We start from the raw sequence: 17,500 nt of genomic DNA on the forward strand, positions 1-17,500 counted from the left end.
TTTTTTTTTTAAGAATGGGAGAGCCTGTGGGGTTATTTCTAAAGGAATCGGAGAGTCTGCGGGGTTATTTTTTTTAAAGGATCGGAGAGTATGCGGGGTTAATTTTTTAAAAAGAAATCGGAGAATCTGTGGGATTCATTTTTTTAAAGGAATCGGAGAGTCTGCGGTTTTTTTTTTTTTGGGGGGGGGGGTTAGGAATCGGAGAGTATGCGGGGTATTTTTTTTTTTTTTTTTTTTTTTTTTTTTTAAGGAATCGGAGAGTTTGCGGGATTATTTTTTTTAAGGAATCGGAGAGTCTACGTTTTTGTTTTTTTTTCTAGAAATCGGAGAGTCTGTGGGGTTAAATCTTTTGCTTCAGGAACATCGAATTCGTATTTCTGGAACTGTAATATTTTATTCTCTATTGTCTTGTGGTTACAACAATAATTATTCTCTGTCTTTTTACCTTTAAGAATAAATATTTCAGGAAATTAATTTACACTAGACAGTGATATATATTCAAAGGCAGCTTGCCGTTATTTTTTTTTTTTTTTTTTTATCGTTATTTCTATTCATGCAATTATTCTTGCAATTTCTATCACTATCAATATAATTTCAACTTTTGTTCCATGATTATTGTTTCATTATGAATAATATCGTTATCCCTTCATTATTAAACTATCATATTCTTAGGGTCAGCTACCTTATCAATGGGATTATATTTCAGTACTTTTTTTAACCTTGCAATTAGTGATACTGTTGTTGCTTTTATTTCATTATCATTGATAATATTATTAGGATGAGGACTTGGATCATAATTAGTAGCGCTAATAATGATATAATTATCAGCAGCAGATTAATATCATTATTGTTATTATTGTTCTCATTGTTGTTATTATTGTTATCTCCATTACAACTATCATCATTGTTGCAGGCATTTTCATCATCATGATCATTATCATTATCATTGTTGTTGTTGTTGTTGTTATTTTTCATCATTATTATTACTGTTATTATTGTTGTTGGTAAAATGACGAAGATTTTTGGTATACGTCTTATAGTTAGAACAATAATTATTGTCTGCTTAAGAATAAATATTTGAGGAAATATTCAGTCTTGTTGTTGTTGCTGTTGTTGTTATTATTAGTAGTAGTAGTAGTATCACCATCATTATTATTATTATTATTATTATTATTATTATCATTATTATTATCATTATCATCGCCACCATTATTATTTTTATTATTATTATTATTATCATTATTATTATCATTATCATCGCCACCATTATTATTTTTATTATTATTATTATTATCATTATTATTATCATTATCATCGCCACCATTATTATTTTTATTATTATTATTATTATCATTATTATTATCATTATCATCGCCACCATTATTATTTTTATTATTATTATTATTATCATTATTATTATCATTATCATCGCCACCATTATTATTATTATTATTATTATTATCATTATTATTATCATTATCATCGCCACCATTATTATTATTATTATTATTATTATCATTATTATTATCATTATCATCGCCACCATTATTATTATTATTATTATTATTATCATTATTATTATCATTATCATCGCCACCATTATTATTATTATTATTATTATTATTATTATTATCATCATCATTATCTCTATTACTATCATTGCTATCAATGTTATCATTATTATTGTTATAAGCATTATCATTATTATTATTATTGCTTTTATTATCATAATTATTTTCATTATTATTACTAATATCATTTTCATTATTATTATTATCATTATTATCATTAGTAGTCATTCCTATTGATATCACCATGATCATTATTATTATATTATTACTATTATCATTATTATCATTATTATTATTATCATTATTATTATTATTATTATCATTACTATTATTATTATTATGATCACTATTATTACTATTATTATCATTGTTATTACTATCAATATCATTATTATCATTATTGTTAATGCTAATATTATCATTATCAATATCATTATCATTATTGTTATTGTTGATGTTGTTGTTATTAAATTATTATTATTAATAACATTATTATTACTACGAATACTATAACCATCATTATCAGTATTATCATTATCATTAACATATTCATTATCGTCATTAATATTAACATTTTCATTATCATCATTAATATCGTTATTAGTGTTAGTGTTATTGTTAATGTTCATACTGTTGTCATCATTATCGTCATTATGATGATCATAGTTATTGTCAATATTTTTATTATTATTATCATTACTATTATTGTTGTTATCATTAATAGTAGTAGTATCATTATTTTTATTATTGTTATTATTATTATCATTATTATTTTCGTTATCTTTCGTTATATTGTCATTATCATTATTATTATCATTATCATTATTATTATTATTACCATTATCATTATTATCATTTTTACTATTATTATTATTATTATTATTATTATTACTATCATTATTATCATTATTATTATTATTATCATTATCATTATTATTATTATTATTGTTATTATTACTATTATCATTATTATTATCATTGTTATTTTAATCATCACTATCATCATCGTCGTCATTATCATAATCATTTTATTTTTTTATCATAGTTTCTGCATTTATTATTTCTTTATCACTATTATGATTATTATGATTATTATCATGATAACTGATATTAGTAGTAGTAGTAATAGTTTTCTCATTATTACTATTATTATTATAATTATTATTATTATCATTATTATCATTATTATTATCACTATGTTTTTATCATCATCATTATCATTATCATGACCTTTATCATTATCTTTATTGTTATTATCATTATCTTTATTGTTATTATCATTGTTACCATTATTATGAGTATTACTACTATTATTGTTGTTACCGTTGTTTTGTTAACATAATTATCATCCACATTATTATTATTATCATTACTATCATGATTATTATTATCATTGTAATAATTATCATTATCATTACTATTACCATTACCATTAACAGTAGTAGTAGTATTACTATAATCCCCGTTTAATCAATATTATCACCACCATTATCATTATTCTTACTAACAACTACCCTTATCATCATAATAACGTTACAAGTGCCCTTTCAGCCGAGTCGCCAAAAATCCCACGCAAACGTTTACCACCGCGTAAACTTTTGTCTATTGCCAACTTTACTTCACGTGCTAGAGATTTCAGTATTTACTTAACTTTTTCTCGGATGTCAGCGTGATGGGATTTTGCTCTGCCCAGGCTGTTATCTCCACGCGGTAATTAGATCGACACTGATGATGGTGGTTGTAATGGTAATAATGATGATAATGAGATGGAATGGTAATAGTGATAAAGATACTACTGCTAATAACGATAATAATATAATCAATAACAATGATAATAAAAGTAACGATAATAATGATAACAGTGATAATAATAACAATAACAATAACAATAACAAAACAATATTAACAGTGATAATAATAACAATAACAATAACAATAACAAAACAATATTAACAGTAGTAATAATAATAATTATAATAATAATAACAATAACAATAATATAAATAATAATAATATAAATAACAGTAACAATAATGATGAAACTAATAATAATAACAACGCAAATAACAATAATAACTACAACAATAACAATAAGGATAAAACCAGGTCAGGTCAAGGCGCGCCGTCCAGAAACAAAAGACGAACGCCTGTGTTCCTGAGCGGCCGCGGAGCCCAGACTCGACCGGCATCCAGATGAGACAAGACCTCGTGCGTGCTGCGGGTGTGAACCAAGGCCGTTTTCTCGGCTTCCTCAAGGGGGAGCTGGAGAGAGTACGGACCGTGGAATAGGAGGAAGAAGAGTGTGAATGGCTTTTTTTTTTTTTTTTTTTTTTTTTTTTTTTTAGTTTCTTTGCTCTGTCATTCTACTATTTCTCTTTCTGTTTTCTTTTCTTTTTTCCGTTCTCTCTTTCGCTTTCCGTATACAAGATCAAGTTCTGATCAGATTTTGTCTGTATCTCATTGTAACTCTTTTGCTTTCCTTTGCGCTCTTATCATTATCTCAATCACGTTTCGCTCATTGTCATTATTTCTAATTCTGTCTTCAGTATCATTATTGTATTTTTTTTTTTTTCACTCATTCTACTGTCATTGTTATTCTATTTGTTTCTTTCAACTTATTCCTCTGCCCATTCCCCTCAATTTACCTTTTTTATCACCCTGTTTCCTCCTCTTCAAAATCCATAGCAAGTCAGTAGTGTGTGGATGGACGGAACTACTGACCTCACGTACGTATATGAGTGTGAAAGTAGGTTAATGACGTAATCAATGACGTAACCAATGACCATGACGTAATCAATAACCGGGATCATTAACCTTAGTTAATGATGGCTAGCATGCACACCTTACGGTCGTACATGGCGCATCATAACAGAAAGTATGCATAAATATGTTCGGTTTTAGTGAGGAGTGCCGTCAATACATTTATTTTTCCTTCGAACATTAGTAATAATAAGACTAATTTCATACCTGTTACAACATTGCTTCAGTTTCCATATGAACTTCATATCAATGGCGCATAATAAATTAAGTTATAAGACAGCGTTAAGTAGGTAGTTAACGATTTTAACATTCAAGTGCGTTTTGCTTCTGTTTATAACCGGCTACTGAAGACCTCCCTCCAAAATACGACGACTTGGTGGACAAACTGCCATCTTACGAGGAAGTAATTTTCACGATACAAAAGATGAATCTGGATTCGATCTCGTTAACTGTAACTCACGCTGATTCTAGGTAGGTTAGCTCTCTGCCCCCCCCCCCAAAAAAAAAAATGCATGTGGATTTATATGAAATTATATATGGATGTATATTAAATGTAAGTTATCACAATCCTTTATGATGAAAAGGTAAATTGATTTTGCTTACATAGTAAAGTAACTACCAAAAAAGAACAATAATAATAATAATTGATTATGCTAAATAATCATATAATAGATGATAATAAATGATCATAATAAAAATGATTAATAAATAGCGAATAATGAATAATAAATCACAATATCAACAACAAAACAACAATAATAATGATAGTAATAGTAATAATAATAATAGTAATAGTAATAATAATAACAGCAATAATAATAATTCATAATAAAACAATAATAATCCATAATAACTATAACAATGATAATAATAATAACAATAACAATAATTTACAATGAAAACAATAGAAACGGTAATGCATAATAAAAACAACAAAAATAATAATTCATAATAACAACAACAATGATAACTGAATAAATAACTAAATAGGCGCTTTTCCCCGCCCAGAATTCCTCCGTCGCCGCGGGCTGCAAGAGCCTCGCTTTCGACCCTCAACAGGAGACAGAAGCCCGTGGAAACCCAGCCGATCAGAGAGATAATTATTCAGTCCCTTTGCAACTGTATCAAGCGCAAACCTATGTTAAATATCCCCGATCCGATGCAGGGAGATTGGCTAATCCTCCTCATCATGCAGAATCCGATGTGAAATTTTCCCAGTCTGATGCAGGGGGATTGGTTAATCCTCCTCTGCATCATACAGAATACGACGTTAGATTTTCCCAATCCGATGCAGGGCGATTGGCTAATCCTCCTGGATTTGGTGTGGATAATGAGCTAATCAGCATATCACCATCAGCACGTTCTCACTCGACCCGATGAAATTCCAATCCGGGAATTATTCGTAAAGCACACACATTCTTGAAATGTTTATTAATATTGTTGTTGTTGTTATTGTCATTATTATATCACTCATAAATTTTCTTTTTTATTGATCTATTCATAAATTCTCGATCATTTCACACGCGATACAGAGCACGAACTCATTCCCATTCCTATCATTAAATTATATTGCCACTACAGAGAGGTTTCATAATTACTCTGCGTAGGTTAGGGGAAGGAAAAGGAAGCAATTCAGCGATATATACACCAATAAGTATTATTTATATATATATATATATATATATATATATATATATATATATATATATATATATATATATATGTATATATATATATCATCATCATCATCAGGGGCCCATCTCTAGTTCCCCATGACAGGTTTGATCGATCTGCCCAAGCCACGACCTTCTCGGTCGTCCCACAGGCCTCCTCCATCCAGGGTTGTCTCGGACAGAGACAACCTGATGGGCAGGATCATCCTGTGGGAATCGAGCCAAGTGGTCATATAGCCTGAGTTGGCGATCACGGATTGTGCAAATAACAGGTCCTGTACCAGTCTCACGGTGCAGCCGTTGGTTGGACACATGGTCCCGCCAACTGTACCCCATGATCCGGCACAAGGATCTGTTACAAAAGACATCAAGACGAGATTCCAGAGCACAAGATAGTGTCCAAGTTTCACTACCATAGAGTAAAACTGGCAGTATCAGGGCCTTGAAAATACGTAACTTGGTCCTTCTGCACAGGTACCGACATCTCCAAATACTCTTGTCGAGAGATTTCATGACCTCTGCTGCCAGGCCAATCCATCTACTGACTTCTTGGTCTGACAGCCAAGAGTCGTGAACTGCACTACCGAGGTATATAAAGCTCTTTCTGACTTCGATGTTTTCACCACAAGCACGTACCGACTGGACAGGGTCTCCTAGCAGGCCCCCAAAATCCTGGATCTTGGTCTTGGTCCAAGAGACCTCTAGCCCCAGGGGCTTCGCTTCATTGCTAATGCATCAAGAGCCGCCACTAGGGTTTCCAGAGATTCAGAGAGCACGGCAACATCATCAGCAAAGTCAAGGTCTGTAACCTTGATATTGCCCAGAGTTGCTCCACAGTGACTTTGGACAGTAGCTCTACCCAGTATCCAATCCATGCAAGTGTTGAAAAGTGTTGGTGCAAGAACACAGCCTTGCCTCACACCTGAACTAACGGAAGAAGCTCGATAGGCCCCCACCACACTTTACAGCACTTTCAGTGCCTGTATACAGGTTTGCTATTAATCCAATAATCCTTGTTGGAATTCCTCTTAGTCTCAGGATCTCCCAGAGAGATTCGCGATTCACCGTGTCAAACGCCTTCTTGAGATCGATGTAGGCTGCGAGCAGCCCACGTCCGAACTCACGACGGCGCTCTATAATGATTCGAAGCGCCAAGTTGCGGTCTATTGTGAACTTACCAGGAGTGAATCCAGATTGCTCCGGCCTTTGGTGCCTCAACAGGTGGTCCCTGATACGTCTCAGTAAGATGTGCGCGAATACCTTGCCTGGTACACTGAGTAGTGTAATGCCTCGGTGATTGCTGCAGTCCCACCGATCCCCTTTCCCCTTCCAGAGAGGGATGACCACACCCCTCAGCAGGTCAGGGGGAAAGGTACCAGTCTGCCAGATGGCAGACAGGACTGCATGCAAGCCCCTTGCCATAGGTTCTCCACCAGCCTTTAACAATTCGGCTGGGATGCCACAAACACCTGCTGCTTTACCACTCTTCAGCTTGGAGATCGCCTCCCTGATTTCGGTCAGGGGGGGTGGATCCTCGCTGATGGGTGGGTCTGGCAGAGGAGTCGCAACATTACCCGCATCCATGTTAACTGTTGGTGGATCAACCTTATACAACTGCTCAAAATACTCAGCCCAACGCACAAGCACCCCATCAGGATCTGAGATTACCTGGCCACTTGCTGAGCGGACTGCAGTCGTCTGTGAGGAGGGCTTGGAGTTCAGCATTCTCAGAGCTTGGTAGGCAGGACAAAGGTCCTTTACTAGGAAATGGCTTTCGACCTCCTCTGCAAGACTACTGATGAACTGTTCCTTATCCCTTCTCAACAGTGACCTAGTCCTGCACACCAGAGAGCGGTGCAAGCTGCGATCCCCTGACAATCGAGCCGCACGACAAGCATCTGTGGCTTCCAGTGTCTCTTGCGAGATGGAATTCTGTCTTGTTCTTGGGCGTTCACCAATGGATTCCTGGGCTGCATCAAGCGTTTTACGCTTGAAGGTATCCCACATAAGAACAGGGTCTGTCAGGCCCTCGAGTGCTGTGAGACGACCAGAGATAGCCTCAGCAAACCCCCGGGTACACTCGTCCTCCCTCGATCTGTCCAAATGAAACACCTAGGGTGTTGATTTGGGCGACGGGGGGTTCTAAAGTGGACCCGGAGAGTAGCCACAACTAATCTATGATCAGTTCCACAGAACTCAGCGCTTCGATACACCCTGCAGTTCTGGAGGATCCTCCACTGAGTGCTAACGAGGATGTGGTCGATCTCATTGGCCACTCTACCCATACCACTGTACCAAGTCCAACGATGCGGGTCAGAACGCCGATACCAGGAGCCAGAAATCTTCAATTTCTGGGACCTAGCAAAGTCACGGAAAAGGAGGCTATTCTCGCTGCCAGCATCAACTCCTGAGCCATGAGGACCGACAGACATCTCGTAGCCAGCTCGATCACAGCCGGATACCGCATTGAAGTCGCCCAGAACAATACGAATATCTCATCGAGGACATCTGTCTGCCACAGATGCAAGTTTGGCGTAAAACATCTCTTTCACCTCAAGTTTATATACATCCGTAGGAACGTATACAGCAACAAGAGACATGAAGCCAAATGAAAGCTTCAGTTTCAATACCATGATACGCTCATCGACTGGAGTGACCTCAATATAGACACAATGCAATCGAAAAGACAGCAAACAGCAAACAAGAAATAGAGAGACGTGGAATTATCACGAACTTTGGGTTTCAAATAAGTACTGAATATTGGCTTCATGATTGCAAGTCGTCGGTAACAATGGATGAAAATGTTGCATTCAATGGAAAGTTTATATTGTTTTTTTTATTCTCATCTATTACTGTGTAATTATGCGTGTGTAAATTCCAAAGCAACATGCCTTTTCATTGTTACGTACATTAATTTTATTTGCATATCTATTTGGAAATTATTACAGACCAGGTTAGACTTGTAACATTGTCATAAAAGTATTCTTTTCAACAAAACAGCTACCGAGTCGGCCAACCAGAACCAGAAATTGAAGAATCAAGGTTATAATCAAGTGGCCTGTTGCTGCCTTTCTGCATAGTTGCCGACCTGAGTGACCTCTGACTTCGAGAGGGGGACGTTATCTCCTTGGAGAACACTCGTGAACCGTCAAACACGAGCAAGTGTCAACAAACAAGCGTTAGTCTTTTCGTAGTACATGTCATTTCATTTTCATCTTATCGTCTGTTACTTTTTGTTATTCGTTTGTTATTATTTTTATTCTATTGTTATTCCTTGATTTTTTTTTTTTTTTTTGGGGGGGGGTATTGGGGGAACACCAATGACATAAAAAGAGACAACATTTATCAAACATAATTATGAGTTACACAGAAGTAAATAAAGTCTTGCTGAGAAATGGTTAAGAAATGTTATAATCATAATGATAATCATCTATATAATTGATGCTATACGTTTGAGATCTGCACTCTTCATTTCACTTAATAAACATGCATTACGTAGAGTGCAGGAGGAATTCAATACATATTTCGTCTCCAAATATCAATTAAACTACTGGAGACATACAGGGCTGGGTGGATCGCACCTTCTTCAGGCTTCGTGATCTGAACTCATGATAGTCATGTTATATCACTTTTATTTCTGACACTGGAAAGAGCTATTTATACTAATAGCTAAGAAATAAAAATTCATATCTAAAATCACATATTTCATGTGAAATATTGCTTGAATTAGTCTTTAGTAGTCTATGTATAAATTCATACAACAAAATTGTTAAAGATATAAATCATTTTTTAAATCTAATTATATTAACTCTATGTATAGTGTTACCCTTGCCACAAAGGATATCTGAAAAAATTCAGAAAGGTAAGAGAAAGGAAAAGACAAACGAACGATTAAAGATACTGTAAAAGCAAGTATTCTACTAAACATTCTACTTTTATTTATTTGATTTTATTCTACCTTTCTCCCTCTCCCTTCTACTCCAATTCAATTACCTTCGTTGCTTGTCCACTTCATTTACACCAGTATGTGTTCCCTCCTCCCCCTCTCCGTCTCCCTCCCTCTGTTCTTCACCTCTCTCTCTCTCTCATTCTCTCTCTCTCTCTGTCAGTCTTTATCTCGCAAATAGCCTTCTTTCATAACATTCTCCAGTGATTTCTGACTTTTTAATTAATCTTTTCTCCCTCTATCTTCCTAATATCTTTCAGTTATTTGAAACAGCCGCAGGAAGCATGGCGATGGTTCATAATCGTAATTAATTTGATTGTAAAAGGCAGTGTTATCATTAGCAATCATTTGTAAATTTGAGGATCTTTTGTTTGCTGTCACTGCCTATAGGAAAAAATAAAATTACACATTCATGTTAAGGTAAACAAAAGGGAAATACAAAATATCAGCATAGTTGTGTTGCCCGGCACGATAATGGCACAGCTAAAGTTATAATACTAATAATAATAATAATAATAATAATAATAATAATAATAATAATAATAATAATAATAATAATTAGGTATTAAATAGCAAGTCGTCAGTAACGATGAATATATTGCATCACACATTCTATATTGTTATATTGACTTTGTGATTTTGCTATTAATTTTCGTTAATTAATTAACAAGTAAATATTGTCATTATAAACAATTTAACTTAACTATTTTACCAAGAAAGAAAAATAACTATGTGAACTCATGTACGTATGTGGGGTAAGTAGTTCTGTCCATCCCATGAAAATCACTTTAATTATGCCTACTTTCTGTTATGATGCGCCATGTACGACCGTAAGGTGTGCATGCTAGCCATCATTAAGGATTCCGGTTATTGATTACGTCATGGTCATTGGTTACGTCATCGAATACGTCATTAACCTACTTTCACACTCTTGTACGTACGTGAGGTGAGTAGTTCCGTCCATCCACACACTATTCAAGTCTCGTTCATGTTGGTGTGCACGCTCGCACAGGATGACGTCATTGGTCCTTCCCTCAGGTGCCGGGGGTCCACCACTACCCAGGCGGTCAGATCAGTGTTTGCCTCGGTCGGGTAAACATCTCACCGGGACTGGGTTGAGGTTTCACGTGTGTACCCTCAAAACGCACACATTTCTCTGTATATGTCGATGTTTGAGGTAAGGTATTCAACCAGAAAACAGTACATCTAGAATGTTGAAATAAATGTAAAAAAGTACTCAAATATATACCCCTTCCATACTACAAAAATCTGTCTACAATATGATGATCTGGAATACAGACACACCTTCCTGTTACTGAAGTACATTTTCAACAAAGCATGCATAGGAGATTGATTTCGTCACGCCCTCATCTACCAGCACATATTCTTAAGGGTAGAGGTCACTAATTTGGATTACATTACCCTCCTATTTAGGAATAATAATAATGATAATCGAGATAATGGCAATAATGATAATAATCGAGATAATGGCAATAATGATAATAATCGAGATAATGGCAATAATGATAATAATCGAGATAATGGCAATAATGATAATAATCGAGATAATGACAATAATGATAATAGTGAGGATGCTAAGAAAGAATAATGGTAATGGAAAGAAATAATAACAAAGATTATAATACAAGTGCATACAGTTCCAGGAAGACCGGCATAGTGTAAAAAGAAAAATTCCATCACTTTGTTATAGTCTTTGCTCATTAACGTTTTCTGTCATCAAAGACCATCTCTCTCACTCACGCACCGGTTCCAATGTCATCCCATATTGGCCAAAGGTAAGTTATCATTATCATTATTATCATTATTATAATTATTGCTATTATTATTATTATTATTATTACTGTTGTTGTCGTTGTTGTTGTTGTTGTTGCTGCTGTTGTTGTTGTCATTACTATAATTGTCGTTATTATAATTATCATTATTATGCCAATTGTAATTGATAATAATGGCAATGATGATAACGATAATGATAAGGATAATAATAATAACAATGATAATAATGATGATGATAATGAGGATTGCAATAATAACTATAATAATAGTGATGGTGGTAAAATAAAAATAGGATAATGATAATATAAAAAATCATTATTGTTGTTATCATTATTATCATTATCATCATCACAGCCTTAACATTATCATTATGATAATATTTTTTGCCATTACTGTTACTATTATAATTATTATCATTACTATTATCCTTATTATCATTATTATTATCAATATCATTATCATTATTGTTATTGTTTTTAATATAAGTGTCATTATAACTATTACTATCAGTATCTATATTATCATTATCCTAATTATTATCCTTCACATTAATATTATCATTGTTATCATTATTACCATTATTATCATCCATATCATTACCATTATTGCTATTATTATCTAAAAGAACAGCCAGGATATATTGAGGAAGAGACTTCAACACAATAGGTGTTTTTCGTGGGGTCGCCAAGAATTCAAAATGTACCAGACGTTGTTCTCAATTTTAATATGTTTTCAGCATATAGTCAGTCACATACTGGTTGAGGGCTAATGACTAAATTTTGCTTGATTATGACACGATAGTTTAAAATGCAGTAGTCATAACCACTAATCTTGTATCAGACGTGTATCCGCCTACCACCAACCAGGTAGTGTTAAAAAAATATATATCCATTGAATTACGTCGAAACTCGAACTGAAAAAAAATATATATAATAATTGTGGATTTTTTAAATCGAATTACATATATATTTATCAAATGATATAAGCATAATCGTAAAATATAATATAATCTGGGTCGCGGTCATGTCTACAGGTGCATGACTGGGGTCGCCTGAAAATAAGGTTGGGAATCACTGCATTATCACATCGTCGAGTTGAGAATCCTGAGAATTATAGAGATAAGAAGCGTTGATAATTGACACTGAGATTGGGTATAAGAGAGTTTTTTTATGTTACAGAAAGAGGAGAAACACAGCTTATCCAAGGGGTTTGTGTCCGAGAGCCGAAATGACAAGGGAATAAAGATGAACAAATGTACGGACTTGAATTACGATAAAATTTGTGGTTCTGTATTGGAGCTCTGCCGGTGAAGAACAGACATTAGAGGAGTCATAGAGAATGAACTTGGCTCTAATCAATGACGTGGGAGTTGTGAAAGTTAGTGGAAAGTGAGGGGCCCATTGATCAATGTGGAAAAAATAGTTTCATGATACAGGGGAATTTGAAATAAAAGTTCTTCGAGGAAGCCTCAGCCACTGATAAAGAGTATGACAAATCATAGAAGTGAGAGGTAATATATTTTCCACGAATGATATTCCGGAAACTTGGGAGGCAAGCCTATAAATATCGCAGATAATAGTGCGAAGAAAAGGAACAGTTAATAAAAAATACAAAATAGAATCTTCTGGAAATGAGAGGAAACGGAATAATTAAGAAAGTGTGAAGACGGAAAGAAAAAAGAGTTTATAAAACAAAAGATAGGCTAAGTAAAATTTAAATAAATACAAACTGGAGAACAATTGGCAACGAACCGGGAGTTATAATATACAGTTAACAATAGTTAAATGGAAATTTAATGCAGAAATAAAGCAGCTGCGCCACATATTGATTACTGAAGGTATGCTTTACACTGCGTCAGACGTAAAAGTGAGAGGGAGAGATATATATTCGAAAAAGCTACTTGGCAGAAAATCTGTAGAGGAAACCTAGGCCTATATAGTGTATAATTACTTACATAGACCTTGAATGAACCTCAAACAAAGGAAAGAGTGACCAAAGTAGGCGAATGCAAGTCACAGAAGTAAAGTATGGGGAGGCTGGCAAATGACAAAACTACAATACCAAGAAAAAAGGGTACTCATAAAGGCATTCGAGAGGAAATACTCAATAAGAAAACTGTTTTTGTAGCGACTACTGATTAATGAAGATGAGGATATTGAATCTGGCACCACTATTCTCGAAGAGGATTATGTTTAAGTTTAAATTAGACAACAAGATTGTAGTATTTTCTGGGACACGGGTATAATTGGAGAGAAAAATCTGAGGTATGAGAAACACACTAGATAAAATTTAATGGTCTTGTACCTACAGGCAAAGTATATACGAAACAGCTGTGTGTGTGTGTGTGTGTGTGTGTGTGTGTGTGTGTGTGTGTGTGTGCGCGCGAAGGAAGTGCACACAGTTCGCATGACTCGGCGTGCGAGGAAGTTAGAGATTGATAGGTTAGCCTCTATCAAGTCGAGGAAGTCGGCCGACATCGAGAAAAGCCTCAAGGAATGTAGGAGGAATGTGCGGCACGGAACATGAGGCAGAAGGAGATGACGAGGGAGGAAATCGTGGGGAAAATGAGTAGGTAAAAGAGGTTTCCAGAGAATGAAATAGAAGGTGCGATGTAGAGAGTCTCATGACGTGACATCTTACACCTTAACGTATTTGTCAAGCGCCTTGATCCATTTCAATCAGACTTTTGAGTGGCTATGTGGATCTAGCAGAAACTATTGATATATACTGTTGATTCAAGGATTGACCAACTTGACAATCATGCATATGTATTTTATCTATAAATATTATCCTGAAATCAGCTTAGCATTATAATATTTATTTCTACAAACATTGTTCTGATATTAGCCTAGCATAATGGGCAGCAGCATGACTTAAATATTAATAATATGCAGATTCTTTGTTATAGTTAATGCGTCATGTAATCACTCTCTCTCTCTCTCTCTCTCTCTCTCTCTCTCTCTCTCTCTCTCTCTCTCTCTCTCTCTCTCTCTCTCTCTCTCTCTCTCTCTCTCTCTCTCTCTCTCTCTCTCTCTCTCCCCCTCTCTCTCTCTCTCTCTCTCTCTCTCTCTCTCTCTCTCTCTCTCTCTCTCTCTCTCTCTCTCTCTCTCTCTCTCTCGCTCTCTCTCTCTCTCTAGCTAAAATGCTTTAAATTTTCATCAACATAGATTCATGAAGCAGAAAGAGCCTAAATCAACGATATAATTACTTCTCGAGTTTCGAGAACTGTACTACAATTCATAAACGAGACAATATTATGTTCTGTTTACAATAGTATTTTATAAGATTATTTTTCTGCTTTCATGGGCATCCCTTTATTTCTCTACTAAGGATGTGCTTTATGACCTCAGATGTCTAGTACGTTTATTCAATTAAAACATTAGCCATTAACCATTCTCTACTAAGACGGAAATGGTATTTAAGAGGCATGCTGAAGATACATTTTACGTTCATAAAGCTGATTTAGCAATGATAGATTATATATATATATATATATATATATATATATATGTATACATATATGTATACATATATGTATATATATGTATATATATATATACATATATATACATATATATATACATATATGTGTGTGTGTGTGTGTGTGTGTGTGTGTGTGTATGTATGTGTGTGTGTGTGAGTATGATTTTGTTGATAATGATAATAATGATGAAAATGATGATAATAGCAATATTAATAATGGCAGTAATGATAATGATAATAATGATATTGATGGCAATAATGACAATTATAGTAATTACGATAATAACAATGACAATGCTAATTATACTAGTAATGAAGATGATGATAAATTATAATAATAATAATGACGATTATAGAAAAGATGATAACAGTAATAACATTAATGAAAATGATAATGATAATACTAACAACAATAGTGATAATGATAGTAATGATAATGATGATAATTATAATAATAGTGATAACAATGATAATAATAATAATAGTAATAGTAATAATGATAATAATGATAACAATAATATTAGTAATAATGATAACAACAACAATGATAATTCTTTTTAAAAATATGATAATGCTAATGACCAATATAATGTTAATGATGATAAGGATAATTATTATCCTTATTATCATTATTGGTATTACCATTGATATTATTATTGTTATTATCATAATTATCATCATCATTATCATCATCACTAACATTATTATTATTATAGTTATTGTCAATATTAGAATTAGTATTGGTATTGACATGAGTATTATTATTAGTATTAGTGATATTATCATTACTAATATTATTATTATCATTATCATTATCATTACTACTATCATTATAATGAGAAAGGTAATTATGGTGATAATGAGGATGGGGACATTTACAACGATAATAATAATGAGGATAATAATGATGCTTAGTGGATGAAAAGTCGAACAGATGTTTTGTTTCATTCTTATTTTTCATATTTATTTTGGGTAGGAAATAACGAGCGTTCAAACACTCAAATTACAGCAATTCACGCTTGGATATGAGTTTAAGCCGAGTACATGAGAGACTGAATGCAGCGTTATGAGACCTTGCTTTGAAGGAGGAATTTCTGGCTTAGCGCAGTGGAAACTCTAAATTCAGAGGTGTGAAAAAGGGTTGCGGGAATAGTTTCTTCATCACCTGATTATAAGCAGTTGCATTATAACGTTACGTAAACGTGGTAACCTGAGCAAAAGTTTGAATTCCATAATTGGTTCTTTATGATATATGCATACATACATACATACATACATACAGGTATACATGCATACATACATATGCATATGTGTGTATGTATATACATGTGTGTGTGTGTGTATGTATATATATATATATATATATATATATATATATATGATTGGTAGCCACTGCTATCGTGGGAACTGAAGTGGCTGAGAGTTGAGGCGGCTCTCTCTCGGAGGTAAGCAGACCTGACAGAGGCACGATCAGTGGTGGCCCTCGGTAGTAGAGACTATTGTCGTTGAACGATTTTGGCTTCAAGTCTCTTATTATTTGTACACCCCTACCGATGTTTGCAAACTCAATGCAAAAGTGGGGTACTACGCCAAACTCCTATCGGTGGCAGACAGCTGTCCTCAGCGAGAGATTCGCATTGTTCTGGGCTAATTCAGTGCGGGGTATCTTGCTGTGATCGAGCTGGCTGGAATAAGCCTGTCGGTCCTCATGGCTCGGGAGCTAACGTCGATAGCTAGAACAGCCTCTTTTTCTGGGACTTTGCAAAGTCCGAGATAATGAGGATTTCTGGCTCCTGGTGTCAGCACCCTGACCCTCATCGTTAGTACAGTACAGTAATGCTGGAAATGTGGCCAAGGAGATCGACCACATGATCGTTAGCACTCGCTGTAGGATCCCCAGAACTCCAGGGCGTACCAAAGTACCGAGTTCTGCTGTCCTGATCATAGACTGTGGCTTCCCTCCGGATCCAAAACTCCCCGTCGATCCACTGATCACTCCAGGGAGTTTCATGTGGACAGGTTGAGGGAACCCGACAGATCCAGCGCGAAACACTTGACGCAGCACAGGAGTCCGTTGGCGACCGCCCAAAGGTAAGACAAAATTTAATCTCGAAGGAGACTCTGGAAACCACAGATGCCTGTCGCGCGGCTCGAATTGCGGGACTGGGAATTGCATCGTTCCGTTTCAACTCGGTCCTGCTGAGAAGGGACTAGGAGCAGTTTATCAAGAATCTTGCGGAGGAGATCAAAGGCCATTTCTTATTTCTTATTTC

The sequence above is a fragment of the Penaeus chinensis genome, chromosome 11 (genome assembly GCF_019202785.1).
Source record: "Penaeus chinensis breed Huanghai No. 1 chromosome 11, ASM1920278v2, whole genome shotgun sequence".
Taxonomy (NCBI): Eukaryota; Metazoa; Arthropoda; class Malacostraca; order Decapoda; family Penaeidae; genus Penaeus; species Penaeus chinensis.